The 13,393-nt window shown below is 41.7% G+C and overlaps 1 protein-coding gene across 6 annotated transcripts in view; it reads right to left on the bottom strand.

The window, feature by feature from the left end:
- Positions 1–13,393, bottom strand: part of eya4 (EYA transcriptional coactivator and phosphatase 4) — a 46,504-nt gene that overhangs the window by 22,942 nt on the left and 10,169 nt on the right. The window contains exon 1 of one of the 6 annotated variants that reach the window (XM_083899237.1): positions 2,832–3,171. The exons of the other annotated variants lie outside the window; for them this stretch is intronic. The gene's annotated coding sequence lies outside the window, so the exon portion shown is untranslated. Of the gene's footprint in view, positions 1–2,831; positions 3,172–13,393 lie in introns of those variants that run through there. 6 annotated transcript variants of the gene reach the window in all.

Here is a 13,393-nt window from a genome sequence, read left to right as displayed (position 1 = left end):
GCCTCTGTGCCTTTCCACCCACAGTGTGCACTCACCACACCGACACACACACACACACACACACACACACACACACACACAGGCTGGTTTGATATGTGTTGCTGCATGTGAGGGTATGTGGAGCAAGACAGCAGACCAGCGGTTCTCTATTAAAATTCCTCTCTCTTATTTGGAACAGGAACTAATTAGAACAGTAAATGCAGGGCGGAGCGAGGGCCAATGTGTACCAGCTGCCCTATAATCACTGTGTCAACACACTGTCGAGGTGTAGGGCACGCGCGAGGTGCCAAACACACACACACACACACACACACACACACACACACACACACACACACACACACACACACACACGCACACACTGACACACACACGCGCACATGGAAATGTACATACAAACACACAATTCACCCAGGCAGCATATTTTGAGCCATTTACACATTATCGCAATCACAGGTAAGTATACAGAGAAAGTGCTTGGCCAAGCAGACACTTAACTCCAGGTTTGTGGAAACTAGGACATTTATGTGTGTGTGTGTGTGTGTGTGTACTTGTGTTTCTATCTTTATGGGGACGCCTCCTCCATACCTGGTGAAGTGAGGACATTTCGCTCTGGTTTTTTAGGGTCGTCATCATGTTGAATGTGTTATGTCGATGGAGGAAAACAAGCAGGAGTGAATGTCTGTCTTAAAGGTGCATGTGTGTGTCTGTCATAGGTGTATGTGTGTGTGTGTGTGTGTGTGTTTGAGGTGGACTGCATGGTAGAGTTATGGTTCTGATTAGAGGACCCTGCTGAGAGCGAATAAGAAGCAGCACTTAGCTGTTTAAGACAGGGTTCAAAGGTTAGTCGGTGCCCTCGTATGGATCGCTTTACACACACACACACACACACACACACACACACACACACACACACACACACACACACACACACACACACACACACACAGCCACACAAAAGCCACTTTCATGTCACGTTTCATGCTTTACCGAAATTTAACAAGGCTGTCAGTCACGGCATCAACAGCGTGGTCGTGAGAAACTGCAATCCACATGTAACGCACACACACACACACACACACACACACACACACACACACACACACACACACACACACACACACACACACACACACACACACACACACACAGGGGCTACATACAAACGTGAGAGCATGACAGCCCGCATGTGCGCGTACACAGACACACACACACACACACACACACACACACACACACACACACACACACACACACACACACACACAATCCTTGCTGTTTCTGCCTCAACATGATCTGTAAAAACACAAGCGCACGCAGGCTTTGATCCTGCAACGCTTTTATCGTAGCACTTCATCCGTTGCACACTTTCACTCACTGTGAACGCCTCGCCTCCTCCACTATCTCACCACATTTATGTTTGTCTGTCAGAGGCACTTCATCCATTTCTCAAAAAACGTCATTCAACTTTGGCATTTTTATGACATATTATTCATAACATCTTTATCCAGTACATGTTGTGTTTATGATCCAAATGAGACGCCTTGAAACTATATAAATGCTGTCATAAACCTACACAAATCCAAACCCTAACTATTCCAAATCAGTAAGTGGAAAGACATCCTGCATTCTGGTAATTCAGCATAATTTTAATATTTTTCCGTGTCTTGCAGCAAAGCACGCACAATTTCATCTGGAACAACAGAAATGAAGGGCCCTCTCAGCACACTCTTAGGTGGCCACAATGCCACAATACCCATTTGTGTCACCTGAGCCACTTAAGTAGAGGACCTTTGACCTGGTTGGCCGGGTGACCGGTCTAGAACACAACCTGCTCTGCCTCAGGAAACTCCCTGAGGGATAAATACAGGTATTCGAGGTAATTAGCAGTAATAACAATGATTTATTTAAGGGAGCTACACACTGATATGTTTGTGTTGTTGCTCGCTAATGACATTTGTCATCCGACGGACACAAAAATGAATGGAAACCTTTAACGGCAGCGACAAAAACAACAGGCGTGAGTCCTGGTCCTCGTGTTGTTTCCTAGTCTTAGTCTTTAAAAATTTTGACCCCCCCAAAAAAATGAAGTTTTGTGTTATTGTTTCTGGCAGACTGCGAAAAAGTGCGACGTGTTTCTGGTAATAACCCAAGCCATCTGCAACGGGACATACGATACGGCGCAGAGGTGCACACACACACAACCAGAGAGAGAAAGAGATATATATACTTAATAATATATATATATATATATATCTTGAATATGTGTATATATATATATATTAATGTATTATTTAAGGCAATCTGTTATTATTCTGTATCAACACTGATATCAGACCATTTACTGGTTCATAACCATATTTGCTTTTAAAGGATTTCTTCACTTAGACACGAAAAACTGCCACCACGTCAAATGCTCAGGCCATGAATTCTAACTTTTAATTATTTCTTTTAAATTCAGCCGATTAATGACACATCAGCCTAAATGTTGCATATACAATAAATTTGTCATCATTGTAATGCATAACGTACAAAACGTACGTCAAAATAAATTAAGTCAAATGGAAAAAAAGTTAGTTAAGAGGACGTGTGTTGTCTTTAATGTACATTTATAGTGTGATTTTATTTAAATGTATTTAAATTATCTGAACAATTATACAATTAATAAAGCAAACATATACTATCCTTTTTTTTTGATTAAGCCATAGTGCGACATGAAACTAGAACATACAGAATATGTCGCGCACTAATTGTGAAGAATTTTCTCCTAATTAAAAAAAAATTATAGGAGCTCATTCACTCACACACAGAGATTATGGATCCATTCTTACCTCAGGGTGTAATCCGGTCTGTCAGGAGTCCTATATTTCCACAAAGCATTACCGAGCTGTACGATCCCACCGGCTTCCCGTCAGACTCAGGCTTTCTGGTCTATCTCTCACACACACACACACGCATGCACACACACTCACTCACACACACCTCCAACACCACTTCAGCTTATCTCTATCTACCTGTCTCTCACTTTGCACCTGAGGTGCCACGTTTTTCTCGTTTTTTGCTCTACAGAGAAAAATGCATCCTTTTTTCCTCGTTCCCTTGGCGTCACCCTGAATAAACATGTAGTTGTTTTTCTTTTTTTTAGAAAAAAACCCCCCCTGCACACTCTATGTCTACTTCTCTGTCTCTACGGGTAACACACACAGGTCCTGTCTTCCTCGAGTAATGGGGAACATTTCGCTCGTCCTGTTTCCTTCCACCTCTGCCTCCTCCCCCTCTTTTTCTCTTCTCCTCCTCCTCTCTCTCTCTCTCTCTTGCTCTGTCTCTCTCAACTGTCACTCACTATAGCTTAAAACAAAAAAACCTTTTTTGTGTATGTACCGCTGCATTGCATATTCGTATCGGTCGACATTGTCGACATCGCAGTGAGTGTGTGAACATTTCATGATGAGGAATTTTAAATGTGTAAACATACCGTACCCCCCCGCCCCGCCCCCACCCACCCCAGAAAAAAAAGAAAACCAGCATGTATGACTCAAAACTGCCAGTAGTCTGTAACCATCGCATGATTACGCCCACTTAGCATCAATGGTAAACGGAGATGTGATGAGGATGTAATGTCAATGCTGTGCAGTAGAAAGTAAAGGTCACACCATAAACTTCACACTACGCTGACCCTCCCAGACACACACACACACACACACACTCCCAATGGACACCTGAGCACACACACACACACACACACACACACACACACACACACACACACACACACACACACACACACACACACACACACACACACACACACCTAATCTGTGTTAATTGGAACCACACGGGCTGCACGCGTGTGTCGTATGTGAAGTGTAGCCGGGGTTAGAGGGGTGGGAGAGCGTCTGGGGGGGGGGGTGTAAGTGTCTCTGAGTGGACTCAGACACAAACACACATTAATCTCTCAGCTGACTCGGTCTGAAGATGGCACTCTTTGACAATTGTCGACTAAGTGTCACACCCTAACACCGGTCCTTCTCCCAAAAACTTCACCTCATAATCAACACCTTAAAGGGCCAGTGCACTAAAATGACAAAGAATCCCTCGGCGAGACTCTGAAAAAAATCTGCCTCCACCTCGATACGTGAAAAAAACAAAAAACACCATTTATTCACAGAAATAGTCAGAAAAAGAGTGAATCAGTTAAATCCACAGAGCTCAGTATGAACTGTATCGACCTTCTGCTCATGAGAACTGTTTCCTCCATGTGTGTTGAGGCTGGAACATACCTGCAACCTCACATGCAGTAAAACCGACTTTACTTTCATTACTTTCTGATTTTCAAGACTCATTTGAATAAAATTAGCAGAGCCTTTCAGCAAATATTTAAGCCAACCAACCAACCGGGTGCTTTTGGATGAATATGCTCATCTTTGTGCTGATTAATGTCTGTGTCTATGTCCTTTACTTGACCCTGATTCAAATTTGGTGTCACTACTAAAATGTCTCAAGTGGACAAAAAGTCTTTCATTACAGTTGAATTGTGTAAAGAACATCATAAAAGTGATGATGCATTACCATCACGTATTAAGTACTCTGTATTCTATTGCAAGGCTGAGGATTTTAAATTGGAATTGCTTCCCACTTGTGTGTATTTCGTTTTTAATTGGCATAAAACATGTATTTGAAAGTTACTGCAGTTAAATATATAAAATGATTAAACAAATAATGACAATCATCAAATATTAGGGACTTGAAGTTGAAATTAGTTGGTCATTTTACTCCTGGCTTGATTAATTGCAGCCCTGTTGAGCAGCTCTACACTCTTAGAAATAAAAGTGCTAAGTAGAACCATATAAGGTTTTTCGGCTTGTCCTCATAGGAGAACCCTTTTGGTTCTACCTGGAACCCTTTTGGAGGGTTCGACTAACAACCTTTTTAAAACCCTATGTTCAGGAAAGGGGTTTTAAAGGGTTCTCTGGATCAAAATGGTTCTTACTGGAACCATTAGTGTTACCAAGAACCTTGAAAAAGAAGGTTTTTCAGAAGCAAATGGTTCCAGGTAGAACCTCAGCCCTTGTAGAAGGACCCTTATGAACCCTTATTTCTAAGAGTGTCTCAAAACTATAGGCTATAGTTAAGACTTTTTAACTTGTGTGAACTGAGCTGTTAGCAGTGTAAATTGCAGTTTACTGTACATGCACAAAGCGGCAGAAAACAGCTGAGACGGGTGACAAATAAACACAGGCCCAGAGACCAATTTGGAACAGGGCCACTGTCTCCAACTGTGACCCAGCCACCTTTAGCTCCGTCGCCATGGCGACAGCATGCGGCCCCCCCCCCCGTCCCACAGCATTTATCCCCCAAAATACCAATAAACACCATGATTGATAGACTGTCCACGGACCCCGTGTGCAGACGTATAAGTGCAAATATCTGTTGCTATATGTGCATGCCTGCATGCTTTTGTGTGCCTGTGCCGGACTTTTGAGCGTATGCGCAGGATTAGCTGTCAGAACAGATTAGGGTGTTGCCGAAGCGCTTGACAACTCAAGCACTTTATTATTAGCCAGGCAGGACCCCATCGGGAGGGGGTCGTCCAAAAACATCCCCGATGAAATATTTTCACAGCAAGTGGAGAAGGGGAACAGGGGAGGTGTCCCAAAAACACGCCTGATGAAATACAAAAAAAAAGAAAAAGAAAAACAGTAGTGTGGCATGGGCACAGCGGAGCAGTGAACCGTGCAAGGGAAGCAGGTAGTATATTAGACAGTGAAGTGACAGGTCCTGGCTTTGGTTTTTGTTGACTTAAGAAGTGTTTTAAAAGTGTCTGCTCAAAGGTGCATCGCTCCCTTTCAAGAGGCCCTCGAGAACAACTTTGTTCTTTAAGAGGAACAACAGCAGTTTGTCTTTGTGACGCCGCTCGGAGACAGACTCTGGTCCTCTCCCTGCTCTTTTGTCTTGCTTATTTATTTTTTGGGATTTATCGAATTGTAAATGTGACCTTAAGGGAGTAGTTGTGTGTTTCACTTTCTTGCTTAGAGTTACATGAGAAAATAAATAGCCATAGATCAACAGTAACTTCTTTTTATAGCTATTTGTCCTTGTTCATTGGTTTTCTATATAACCTCTACACTATAACCAAAAGTTTGGGGTCACTTATAAATGTCCTTATTTTTGAAGGAAAAGCACTTTTTTTTTCAACGAATATAACATTAAATGAATCAGAAATACACTCTATACATTGTTAATGTGGTGAACGACTTTTCTAGCTGCAAATGTCTGGTTTTTAATGGAATATGTACATAGGTGTATAGAGGCCCATTTCCAGCAACCATCTCTCCAGTGTTCTAATGGTACATTGTGTTTGCAAATCGCGTTAGAAGGCTATTGGATGATTAGAAAACCCTTGAAAACCCTTGTGCAATGATGTTAGCACAGCTGAAAACTGTTTGGCTGGTTCTTTGACGAAAGGGCAAAATGATTATTTGGAATGAAAATCATTATTTCTAATCTTGTCAATGTCTTGACTATATTTCCTATTCATTTTGCAACTCTTTTGATGAATAAAAGTGTGCGCTTTAATGGAAAACACCAAAAACATTTTATAACGGTATTATAACGGTATTGTATATCCATGGTAGCATCTTTCTGCAAACGTTGAATTCAAAATGAAAAAACAAAAGAAGGAAGAAGAACAGATGACACACTGTAGTGCTTGCTTGGTGTAGACCCCCGAACACACACACAGACACACACACACACACACACACACACACACACACACACACACACACACACACACACACACACCTGTGCAACGTGATCATCCAGCCATCCCTGCCTCTGACATCGGCTGGTGTGTCGACCACAAAACACACTCATGAAGGATGTTACTCACCACACAAACACATCCTCCATCTCTATCTATCCTCCACATTCTCTCTCTCTCTATCTCTCTCTCTCTCACACACACACACACACACACACACACACACACACACACACACTGAGTCTCACCCGATTACCTGTCCCCTGTTCAAAGCTCTCTGCTCTCCATTTGTATGAGTGGTTATCGGTGTGGTAACCCAATCCTCTTCCTTTCATGTAAAATACATTGTGCTGAGCCTCCACCCACCCCTCCACCTCCTCTCCTCCACCACCACCACCACCCCCAGTTCCCCCAGCCTGGGGAGGTGTAAAACTATCCCTCTCTTTATGCCTCCAAAAATGCCCCTTTTTTCAGGTGTAGTAGGAAGCTATAAAAGAGAAAGAAAAAAAAGAAGTGAGGGAGTGAAAGGGAAGAACAGGGTGAGTCTGTGGAGCAGGGCAGAGGTGAAGGAGGAGGTGTTTGGGTGAAAATGCACTCTCTGAAACTCTCTTTTACTACACTCTCTACCTGTTCACATGAAATTGCCAAGAGGGAGACTGATGTTGTTCACAACTCACTGAAAAAAAAGAAGAACAATATTCACACGCAGTTTTTTCCACCTCAGGTTTCACGTGTCTTTAAAAACCCTTGCCAGAGGGACGGACGTGGGAGACGGGACAAAAATAGAGCTAAAGCAAGATGCTCATCTCGAACGCACAAGAAAATATGACCTATCTGGGAAAGTGGAGAAAAGCTTGTAGTGCTCCAAGCTATTTGGCCCAACATATTGAAAAATTGTGCGTCCATGCAGCTTGAAAAAAGATCACAACTCATAAAACACCTTAAAAGATTGAGCTGCAGTTAGTTCTTCTATTTATATTCTTTTATCTATATAATTCTTCTACATCCAAACAACTCGCGAATGAATATATCTAATTTGTAAATGTGTTCACCAACCATTTTTCTAAGTAATTAGTATGTTAGAATTAACGGTAATACTTTAGATGAGGGAACACATATTCACCACTAGGTGCTTACTAACATATATAAGTAGCATACTAGCCCTTTATTAGTAATTATTAAGCACGTATTAACACCTAATGTAGGAAAAATTTTAATTCATGCCATTATGGAGGTAGAATAAGGTTATGTAGAATAATGTGTTAATATGTGCTAAATGATTACTAATAAAGTGCTAGTATGCTACTTATATATGCTAGTATGCACCTAGTTAATGGTGAATATGTGTTCCCTAATCTAAAGTGTTACGAATGAACATATATGTGTATGTGTGTGTGTGTGTATATATACATATGTATATATGTATAAATATACACTCTTAACCACGGCACACAGATGGTCATCATTTCCTGTAGCAACTGAGAATGAAAATGCCAAAAGAATTATCCAGCTCAACTCGAAAACCACTTACTGTCAATTTCATATTTAGGTATTTGCATAGATGAGTAATTTATACCAAGCTTTCAAACTGTTTCGTACACATAAAAGTCCATCCTGAAGTCCACAAATGAAACAAGCCAATAACGCTAAATAAATAAGTAAATAATGGGCCAATATGACACAGCTACACTACATACAAGATACTATATTATCTTGTATGTTGATGTGTTGCTGATGTGTAATCACCTTGCGTAACGATCACAGGTACGCAAAGGATTTCTTCTTTATGAAGCTACATCGTTTCTGATATTAACTCCAATAGCAAAATTCCATTTACTTTCAAAAGCTTTTCCTGGATCACTCTGCTTCCTTCCGTCATATTCTTAGTAACTGCTGGACGTGTTACAGTTAAACTGATCAAACGCTCTTTAATCAATCAAAAAAAGTATATGCAAATTAATCACATTCCTAAATACTAAGTTACTGCCAAACACTGCTGATAATAAGTAATTTTAGTAAAATCAATTCACTGGAATAAATCATTGACTTTAATAATTCCATCTGTAAAATATAGTACGTAATTCCTGCTGGATTAAAGTTAATCTATTTTCATATCTATATATATATATACTTTTAAATCCCCAAACTAACTTTTTTTCAAGTTCAATTGAATTGACTCACTGCACATTTTGGGGAGGAGTAGGAGGTGCAGTAAGAGGTAACGGTAACTAAGGCCCCTCTCCATCCTGGTGGTCTCCATAGCTGCCATTTAAATTGGCTCCTCATTGTCTCGAAGAGTGAGGGGATCACAGACATGATTTAATGCAGCTTTACTCGGAGGAGACAAATGAAAAGTCACTGACGGATATGTGTGTGTGTGTGTGTGTGTGTGTGTGTGTGTGTGTGTGCGTACGTACGTATGTGCGTGCATGCATGCGTGTGCGGGCCCGGTTCTGCACTGTTAATTGTGAAGCGTTTGGCCTCGACTGCCCCTGCTCAGCTAATCTGATGAGAGTGATTAAAAAAACAACCAGGGGAAACCTAAACCAGTCCACGGCTGACCAGGCACACACACACACACACACACTCACACACACACACTCACACAAGCACTCTGGTCATCACTCTACTCAGTGGATAAGACACACACACAATGTGAAATACCTAAAAACACACTATGACAAAGACTGTAGCTGCAGGGATAAATGTAGCGCGGAGAAATTTGCTGATTGCTCAACAACATTTCTCCACAGGCGTAATGATTAATCAATTACCTCTGCAGCCCTAAATAATTGATCCCAATGACTCAATGCATTGGTCAATAGATGACTCCAAGCTCTATGCTCCGTGTGTATGAGTCACAGCAGCCGGGCCAGACATGGATTAGTCTCCAAGGTAAAAGATGTCACAGTATATAGGATATAATATTACAGGCACGTCCTCATTCTATTAACATATATCTGTCCGTTTACAGTTGTCCCCGGCGTCTGTGTGGGTTTACTTCAGGTACTCGTGGTGACGCGTCCTCCCACGGTTGAGGTTAGGTCAATCGGAGACTGTAAATTGACCGCGTCGGTAGGAGCACGGATGCTTGTTTGTTTCCATATGTTTAGCCCGCAATGGACTGATGACCTGTCCAGGGTGAAGCCTGCCGCTCCGCTAGTGTCAACTGAGGCTACAGCTAGCTTTGACCTTTGAAGGATAATCTTTATTTAATGGATGAATGTCTAGATAGTTTTGTTGTTGTTGTTGTTAATGTTATTATTCTGCCTCAGTCTTTATGAACAAAGACAATGTAACTATATTTTTCCATCTAAAAATGGCAAATGTCAAGCAATACTATCAGCGTTTGTGTGTATACACCAGCAGCGCAGCGGCTGAGAGAGGCAACATGGAGTTATCCTGTCAAACTTTTTGTGCAGGTTAATTAATTTCTGAAACTTTTGGTGGATGTTTGGAGCCATTTGACTTTACTAGCGCAATGCTGCCATTGCCTACTTCCTGCTTGACATGAAATGAATCACTTCCTGAGTGCAGCACAGGAATGTCACCAGGTGATCTAAGATCTAAAAACCACGACTTTGAGAAACACATACTTAATAGACTTAATCAGCATTGTGTGAACTAATTTGACAGTTTAAATGCAACATACATTTAAAAGTTGATGTAGATCTAGATGCTAACAGAGAGCATAGCTCACATGTGGTTAAGTCATTAGAAACAAGGTGTAGATCAGATTTACAGAACATTTTTTAAATAATAGTGTAGCAGAGGGTTGTAAATAAAGTGAGTCCGGCTGAATTTAAATGACACAAAAGACACCTGGGATATTTCTGTTTCATAAAATGGCCGAAATGCTGCGTGAAATATATCCACATGTTGTACGATTTTGTTCAATTTAACCCAGTTTTAACAGATGGCTAAGAAATGACTCTGGGTCACTGAGGACATGGGGGCCAACGGTGAAAGCTTTCCATCCCCACCTTGGTGGCGCAACATTCCCTGGCTGGAATTCAACTTTCACACCGTCATATGGTTCAAATCTGTATAAAACTATTACACTGGACTGGAAAAGATACAATTTTGAAGGGGAGAGGAGGAGGAGGAGGATGTGAACGGGTTAAGAAGCACTTACAGTAAAACAGAAGGGTTTTGAAATACATCCACTGGTATTTATATGGACTCCATGTCCTTTTACTAGAACAGTAAGAGCTCCTCTCTGCTGCTGTGTGAGACCTGAAGAAACACAACACCGGTCCTCCTGCATCCCCCACCCCTCTTACCCTTACCCCACCTCATCCCTGGGCCCAACCGCAGCTACCACACCCCCCCACTCAGTCCCGATACCGCAGCCTTCCCCCTTCTGAATGCACCAACCCACCCCCTGAGCACCTCCACATCCCATTGTGAAAAGAATCAATTAAATGTGTGTGTGTGTGCGACAGAGCAAAGGACAGACAACCAAACAGCACTTAGCAATTGTTTAGTGTTTCAATTCACAATTCTTAAGAAAGTCCGAGTGTCCATGGTGGTCATAACTGCAGTGCGTGTGTGTGTGTTTGTGTGTCTATGGCAGCAGCAGCAGCATCAATAATTAAAGCTAATCTCATTAGGCCTCAGATCCTTTTCAGACGCTTTTAATTAAATGATGAATGGCCTCCCAGCTGCCTGTTAAATAATGCTGCTCATGACATCACGGCGTGTGTGTGTGTGTGTGAGAGGGCTAGAACATAAGGTAGATATCCTTAAGACAAAACACATGGAGAGACATTAAGCGGACAGCTAGGTATGCTCTCATACACACACATGCCATCTGCTCTCAGATCCAATACACAGCTGGCTATTAGGAGCCACTGCTGCACCGAGGACAGCGAGCGGGAGTTGAGTGTCTCAAAAAGTCGCAACCTGTTCCACCATACCAGACCTTAACACTTCATATCGCCTTCCTAATAAAATCACTCACAATACCATATGTCTACGACGAAAGGGAAGGCAGATTGAGGAGTGTGGAGAAAAAAAAAGAGAAGAGGACACAGAGAGCTCATGGGTGTGAAACAGATAAAGATAAAGGGAGACAAAGAGGGAGAGACCATATAGGCCAAATTGGAGAATGAGAGCAACAGGTAAAGCAGGGGACAGGTGAGTTTGCCAAAGTGCCCCAGGCTCCAGACAGCATGGACCTATGAGAAAACTCATAATCCCTTCTGTTCCTCACCCGCCTCTGTTCTCCCTGTCCCACTCTCTCTCTCTCTCTCTCTCTCTCGCTCTCCTCCAAACCCCCCTCCTCCCTTGCTCTTGGTCTGGCTGTGTATCGGATTGCTGACTTCACAATAGACCCTGAATCATCACTCCAGCCAGAGACACACAGGGAGAGACGAAGAGGCGGACAGGAGAAGGGGAGGCTGCGACAGACAGATAGGGAGATGGGAAGACAGACGTCGGGGCCAGGGTAGTAAAAACTGTCATCGGTGACGTTAGATCCAGCTCGACATGAATGAAATAATGTTGCGCAAACTGGAACAAAAAAAATGTCCTGGTTTGAAAAATGAAGGCGGAGGAAAAAAGCAGTTAACTATCAAAGGACAGAAAGAACAGTTTGAAAGGAAGTCTATGAGAATATCAGCCTTCTTTTATGTCATTTTAGTACATTAAGTTCCCTTTTAAAGGACAATATACAATTTCTTTTTACAACCAGATGACTACGTACATTTTTATATACAGTCTATGTACACAACACACTCTACTATACTATAATCGTACAATTTAACCTGTAAGGTGCACACTCTGTGAACAATGCATGCAGTCTAATAAGCTGATCTGAGGTAGCACCTTGCTTGTTCTGCGTTATTAGCATCACAGCAGTCCTTTGACCTCCTGGTATGTCAACAGATTTAGATTTATTCACATTAGTCATGAAATGATCCATCTGCCCTGATGCGCTTTGACAGTGAGCTGACTTTCTTCTCAAAAACAAAACGTATCTTCGAATGACTTGAATTTTACCATCATAATAGTCGGTATCGCCCTGAACAAGGATGCATTGAAAATATTTGCAAAGCTCTTAAGGAATAATTTAAATGAATTTTTGAAATCCAGGAAATGATCCATTTGCCCTGATGCACTTTGACAGTGAGCTGACTTTAGTCTCAAAAACAAAAAGTATCTCGGAATGACTTGAAATTTACCTTCATAATAGTCGGCATCGCCCTGAACAAGGATTTTTTTTTTACAACCAGATGACTAGGTACACAACACACTCTACTCTATAATCGTACAATTTAACCTGTAAGGTGCACGCTCTGTGAACAATGCATGCAGTCTAATAAGCTGATCTGAGGTAACACCTTGCTTGTTCTGTTGTTATTAGCATCACAGCAGTCCTGTGACCTCCTGTTATATAACAACACATTTAGATTTACTGACATTAGTGCTCAAATGTCAGAGGATCATCTATGTTGTGATAAATAGCAGGAGAGAAAAAGTTGGATTAAGGCATTTATAAAGTAGATCCCTGCAAATTCAACCATCATTTTCGGCATTAATGTCTTAGTTAGTCTGTCGTGCTAGTAGACAACAATTATAATAATCTACTGGTTATTCAATGTTCACTTTTCGAAACAATCACTTCCA

The sequence above is a fragment of the Microchirus variegatus genome (genome assembly GCF_963457635.1).
Source record: "Microchirus variegatus genome assembly, chromosome: 12".
Taxonomy (NCBI): domain Eukaryota; kingdom Metazoa; phylum Chordata; class Actinopteri; order Pleuronectiformes; family Soleidae; genus Microchirus; species Microchirus variegatus.
Note: the sequence above shows the minus strand (reverse complement) of the source record. Positions and strands in the feature narration are given on the sequence as shown.